This window comes from Miscanthus floridulus, chromosome 16, assembly GCF_019320115.1.
Source record: "Miscanthus floridulus cultivar M001 chromosome 16, ASM1932011v1, whole genome shotgun sequence".
NCBI classification, from domain to species: Eukaryota; Viridiplantae; Streptophyta; class Magnoliopsida; order Poales; family Poaceae; genus Miscanthus; species Miscanthus floridulus.
The window spans coordinates 112526038-112532037 of NC_089595.1; positions in this window are offsets into that span (position 1 = coordinate 112526038).

A 6000-nucleotide genomic window follows, 5' to 3' on the forward strand; every position below is an offset into this window, starting at 1 on the left:
GCTAATTCATTATCGTGTTCAATGCAGCGATGGAACGGGCATGATACACTCCCTACAGCTCTGTATATCTAGATAGAAGCATAGTTAGTTAGAGGGAATGCGTGGCGCAAGTACAGGGAGTATACGGATGGTCTCGACGTCCTGACACAGCACCAGGTTACACTCTCTATACTATCGTAGTAGTGTCTTCTTCGATGTACACTATATCACAATGTAACACAATTATGAAATTTCAGGTGTTTTGGTGTCCTTGGGATTCTCCGGAGCTCTAGGGCTATCTGAGTCCTGTCACTAGGGACGAGTCACACGAGTATCGCTGCGACGTCCCTCTTATTTTCTTCCATGAGGTCGAGATTCACTTGCCCATCCGAGTCTGTAGACAGTTTGGAAGAATGATAGGCTGCCCACCACCGCTTTACTCCACCAATCAAGAATTGTACGGGTGCGTTATCAATTAATAACAATACTACAATTCAGAGGTGTGTTTGGTACAACTAACATCGTTTTGTTGCAGGTTTGACCGTAGGAAGAGGTACAAGACCAAGGATTGGCGCGTGACACATAGCTCGTACATCCATTTGTGGTAGACCACGGTACCACATGCGGTCCTTGTGGGTCCTCCACACGACTAGCACACCTTCGACGAGTACCTGCGGTGGCTTCATAGGTCTACGAGGACACATATCAAGCCCCCATACACTGATGTGGCGATTGACGAGGACTCGGAGGAAGATGTCATCGAAGATGTGTATGACGTTACCACTAGGGAGGATACACAGCTACAGAGAGCCCTGCTTCAAAGATGCGTGGTAAGATACTTGAATGGTACAATTTGTTATCCTTTTGGTATTAAGTATGTGTACTAAAACTGTCCAACCGCGTTTCTGTACCCAGGTGACACAATTGTCAAGGCTGTCCAACGAAGCAGCGTTCTGGCTTCACGAGTCTAGAGGGCAGGGGCCAGGCGTTCTCGCGGCTTTTGTGGAGGTAAACATAAACTTGTCCGTTTCGAAAATGTTTCTTTAGTGTATATGCGTTTGGGTAATGAACTAACTTTAACGTCTATTTATGCAGAAGGTAAAGAAGAGCTGCAGGAAGCTAGCTCAAAAGTTGAGCTGCATGGACACTCCTTATGAGGAACCGCCACTCCCCGCGTGGTCGGGTGGCACGTCTTTAGCCTCTTTGAGGACACCAGCTAGCTCTTCTCAGCCGATGACGCAGGGTGCCACTTCCACGGTGCGTACATCACCACATCATAGCACTGGGAAGGACCCTGCAACCGAGGACGAGGAGGAGGACGGTGACGACAACGATGAACCCCCGGGCTTTTGTGGACAGCATGACCAATGGGACGAATGGCCACAGGACGAGATCGGCATGTCTCAGCTAGGTGATGCCCCGCTTGGCACCCAAGGAGCCTCACAGGTACTAACAAAGATAGTTTGTTTCAATACGTAGGCTCCATGAACTAATGATCATAAAGAATTATAAGTAATCGTGCGTATCATATACCTGCAGGGTACGAGCCATACGTACCGTCGACGCGACCATACTGATGTTGGCTACACTCCCAATGTGTTGCCAACAAATCTGAAGAGACAGAGGCGTCCGAGGGATCCTTACACTCCTAGGTCTTAGTTTGTTAAGTCAAACGAATATTGGCATCCGAAACTTACGGGGTTATTTGGTTATGTTATCTCAAACTTATGTCAAAACAATGAATATGTTATGTGGCAGCTTGTCAACTTGCTTCTTATTTGTTTCTTTGAGTCACGGCAGCACTACCGGTGAGATTAAGTACCCTGCGTTCGGGAACCGACAGTCCCGGTGTATCTGGACGCCGGTGGCAATTTTTCGTAATTAATTAGTTAAAATGGTGCATAACCGTATTATGAAAGACGAAAAACTAATCATTGGCTTATCAAATTCTCTATTCGGCCATGAAAAAAACTCAACAAAATACGGGCGCGACGCGTTTCGATTCAACCATCCAGGTAGCCCAGGCGGGCGGTAGGCGCAGCGGCCAGGTGGTGTGGTTGCTCGGGCGGTATATTTGGTCCAGTCACGCCACGCAACAGGGCGCAGCACTACCGCGCCAAGGTCAGTGGCGTGGCAGGACCTGCCACGTCATCGGTCCCCCAGGCCGGCCCACGCCACGTCAGCCCTCTGCCGCGCCACCATGCATGGCGCGGCACAGGCATTTGGCCGTGCCAGGGCAATAGGTACAGCCAAAAGTATTAGTTTTAAAAAAAACCGACAGTGTTAGATTTAAAATTATATTAAAAAAGGGTTAAAATTAAAAAAAATCTTGAGGTCCCAGCACAAGCACAAGCTGTTACACCTACAGAGGTGTAACTACATCTATTTGTTGTTTAATTAAGGTAATAATATAGAATGGACCACCGAACATCACCTGCAGTTGATGTTGTGCCTCTGGAGGTGGTGCAACCGGAGTCTAGAGGAACCGGTGCCATAGTGATAGTGGTACTTAGATAACCGCATTGAACTTTGGAGTTCCCTTAATAATAAGTCTATCTAGCATAAATCCAATCACGCACTCTATCGTGTCTTGACCGGCAAAATAAAATGTCCTAACTTATACCTGTACCTTGAGCCTATACATTTTGTTTTTCTCTTTCTTCTTTTTCAAGAATTGAGCACTTGATCACAATTTGGCCACCATCATCTTCTCTATGAGTGTCATCCTTGCTTAACCTTGGTGTAATGGCATGGACTTAACCTATCTCAATCACAACACTTTGAGTAGAGTTTAGTCCACTAGTTACCTCAGTTACCAAAACCAAATGTATGGCTTTCAACATGTCACCAAGTGCCAAACATGGGACTTTCAACATGTCACCAAGTGTTAGATTCTCAGCCCCCGTTCCTCAGCCATGAAAATCTAGAATCATGTACCTAAAAGAGCCTAGCCTCTTAAGCACACCAACAAGGTAAGTAGAAAGGAAAACACACAATGGGAAACAATGGTAAGACATGAGTTTATAAGACTTACTCATAGGACAATAAATAAAGCTCCTTGTCATGACTATCCTCCCTTCCCAATCAGCATTCCTAGGTTAAAGTGCATAGCAACGCACAAATGCTTAACAAGCGAAAGCAGCAGCTTGCGCCCAAACAGCTGAGCAAAATCATCTTGTCAATGACATGGAATTTCTGGTTAGAGCTTGATTAAGAAATATGACAGACATTTAGAATCACATCTGCTCTTCTCTAGCTATAACGTTCGAAATTGGTTTTGTCAACCAATGTGTGATTGCTCAAAGAAAGCCGGAATGCATATGTTGCGTTGGATTTGTGGTCACACAAGGATGGACCGAGTTCGGAACGATGAATACGTGATCGTCTAGGGGTAGCACCAATTGAACAAGAGCATATCCAACATTGGCTGAGGTGGTTTGGCCATGTCCAAAGAAGACCTTTAGAGGCACCAGTGCATTGTGGAGCCCTAAGTCGAGATATCAATGTGAGGAGAGGTAGAGAAAGACCGAAGCTAACATGAGAGAAGGCAATAAAAAGATATTTAAAGGGTTGAGATATACCTAGATATCTTTGTTTGGATATGAGTGCTTGGAAAACAGCTATTGACGTGCCTGAACCATGACTAGGGGCTTATGTTGGGTTTCAGCTCTAGCCTACCCCAACTTATTTGGGACTAAAAAGGCTTTGTTGTTGTTGGTGATGGTGGTGGTGCTGCTGCTCAAAGAAAGCTGAAAACAGAAGGAGTGACCTATTTCAACCTTACCTAAAAAATAACCTCAACACTAAATCACTAAACCTTATTTGCCACTTAGCATGTCTAAATGTCAAACAAAAGGGGATTTGGTCCCATAAAGGAACCGTAAACATCTGGTACCGGGCTACAAGCAGGTCCACCGTCCACAAATCACTCACCTCGCCAAACCCCGCCGCTCGATCTCACCTCCACTGTCGCCACCACCTCGGCTCTTCCACACACACCACTCACTGACTCACTCTCTTGCTCGCTCTCGGGTGTTGCTGTGTTGTGTTGGGTTTGGGCCATTTGGGTCTCCAGTAGTTATAGACTGGTCCACATGCAAGGCCACAAGTGCTGACAGACACCATTTCTACCACACGGCATGACGATGGATGGCAGCCGCCCAACACCTCGCTAATCGAAACAAAACATATTTAGAACAAGTTTCAAAAGAAATTGGCAACAAGCTTCATTTCGTCAATGAGTATTTACACCATTTGTAGCTTCTAAAATAGGGTTATTTTAGGCTCAAGGTCGCTACCCTTCCAAAGGAACCTGCACATGGTGGGGAGAACTTTTGACCAAATGTCAGATTTGGGACTTCTCTTCAGGCCTAGCCGGAACAATGGAGAGCTTTGGAAACAATCCGGAGCATAAAGTATTGAACTGCTACCGCTTATCAGTGTGGTGGTGCACGCGTTCACTAGGTACAAGGACAAAGCAGTCCTGAAGAGGTCCATGTCAGTGAAGCATTTGCGATTGCTCCCATTTTTGTTAATAGCTCAGGTAGCATCACTAAGCTGATGTTGTTAGCTCCAGTGTTGATCTTGAATGTCCAAATCTTCCCATGAGCTCCCCATATGTGAGTATGGCATATTGCAATGGCAACTTCCACACTGCTCATGTGCATCAAATCTTGATGTTCTGTGTCATAATTCTCTGTCCTTATCTATTCTTTAGGATAGAACTTCAACTCTACTGACATAATACCGTACATTGGAAATAACTTCTGCATTTCTATTCCCTCCCTTTGAAAGTTTTTGGAGTCCACAATCATCACCCATGCATATTGTAACACCTCGATGTTAAGCATGCATTACCATTTCATCCCATGAGCATAATCATCATTACCTCATGCATAAGCATCATTCATGCATTTCATTTCTAAAGAAATGAAGTATCATTTCATGTGGTGCTTAAGTTGATTGAAATTCATTATGTTTAAAACAATGTGAAATGCCATGCTCATGTTTGGATGCCATAATTTCTTGTTTTGATCACTAAGATAGCTTATAAATATTTAGGATACAATTTGGAGCGAAGTTCATATTTAAATTTTTACCAAATTTTGCCTTTAAAAATAATTCTTCAAAATTAGGGTTTTGAGTTAATATTGATTTTTATTTTGTAATTCAAAATCTATTTGGAATTAGACTTTGGTCATAAAAGCAAAATTGTAGGTCTTGAAAAATGGAACAACTTTCATTTTTACACCAACTTTTGAAACTGCTTTGAAATGGTTCAAAAATTCATTTGAATGAAAAAGGAATTGAAAATAATTTGAAAAAGAACATTTTTACTTAAATGGGCCTTACGCCTCGCCTTCGGCCCAGCTGCGCAAGCCGGCCCGGCCTGCCTCAGCGCCGCGCCCCTGCTCCCACGGGCCGCGCCCGTCGCCGCGCACTCACCCGACCGCGCTAGGGTGCGCACGCCGTGTGGCCGCCATGCGCCGGCGAGCACGCCGCGCGGCACCGCCGTCCTGCCCCACGCCCTCCTATCGTGCCTACACCTGCCCGACCACGCTGTGCTCCTCCTCACTCCTCCACTTCGCTCTCTTGCCTCCTCCAGCGCTAGCAGCAGCCACAACGCTCGCCTCCGCCACCGCCCGCACCAGCCGCTCGCCGGAGTTGGTTATTCCGGCTGCTCCAGTTTGCCTGAGCCATCTCCATCTCGTCAACAGCTCCGTCTCCACCTCGCATAGCTTGTGCTCGTCCCCATTTGATGTGGTAAGGCTTGAGCCGGCTGCTATTGCTCGCCGAAGCAGGGCCGAGCTCACCGGAGAGCTCCGCTTCTGTGGACCTCCCCTTCTTGCTCCCTTTCTCTTTCTATTTTCGCGCGCGTTAGCACCGCCTTGCCCTCGCGAACCTCATGCGCGTCTCTCCGCGCCCTGCAATGGCCGGAGTCAGTGTACCACCGACGAGCCGCGCCACCGCTCTACCATGCATGCCATCGAGCTCCCTTCCAAGCTCCTCTAGTGCCCATTC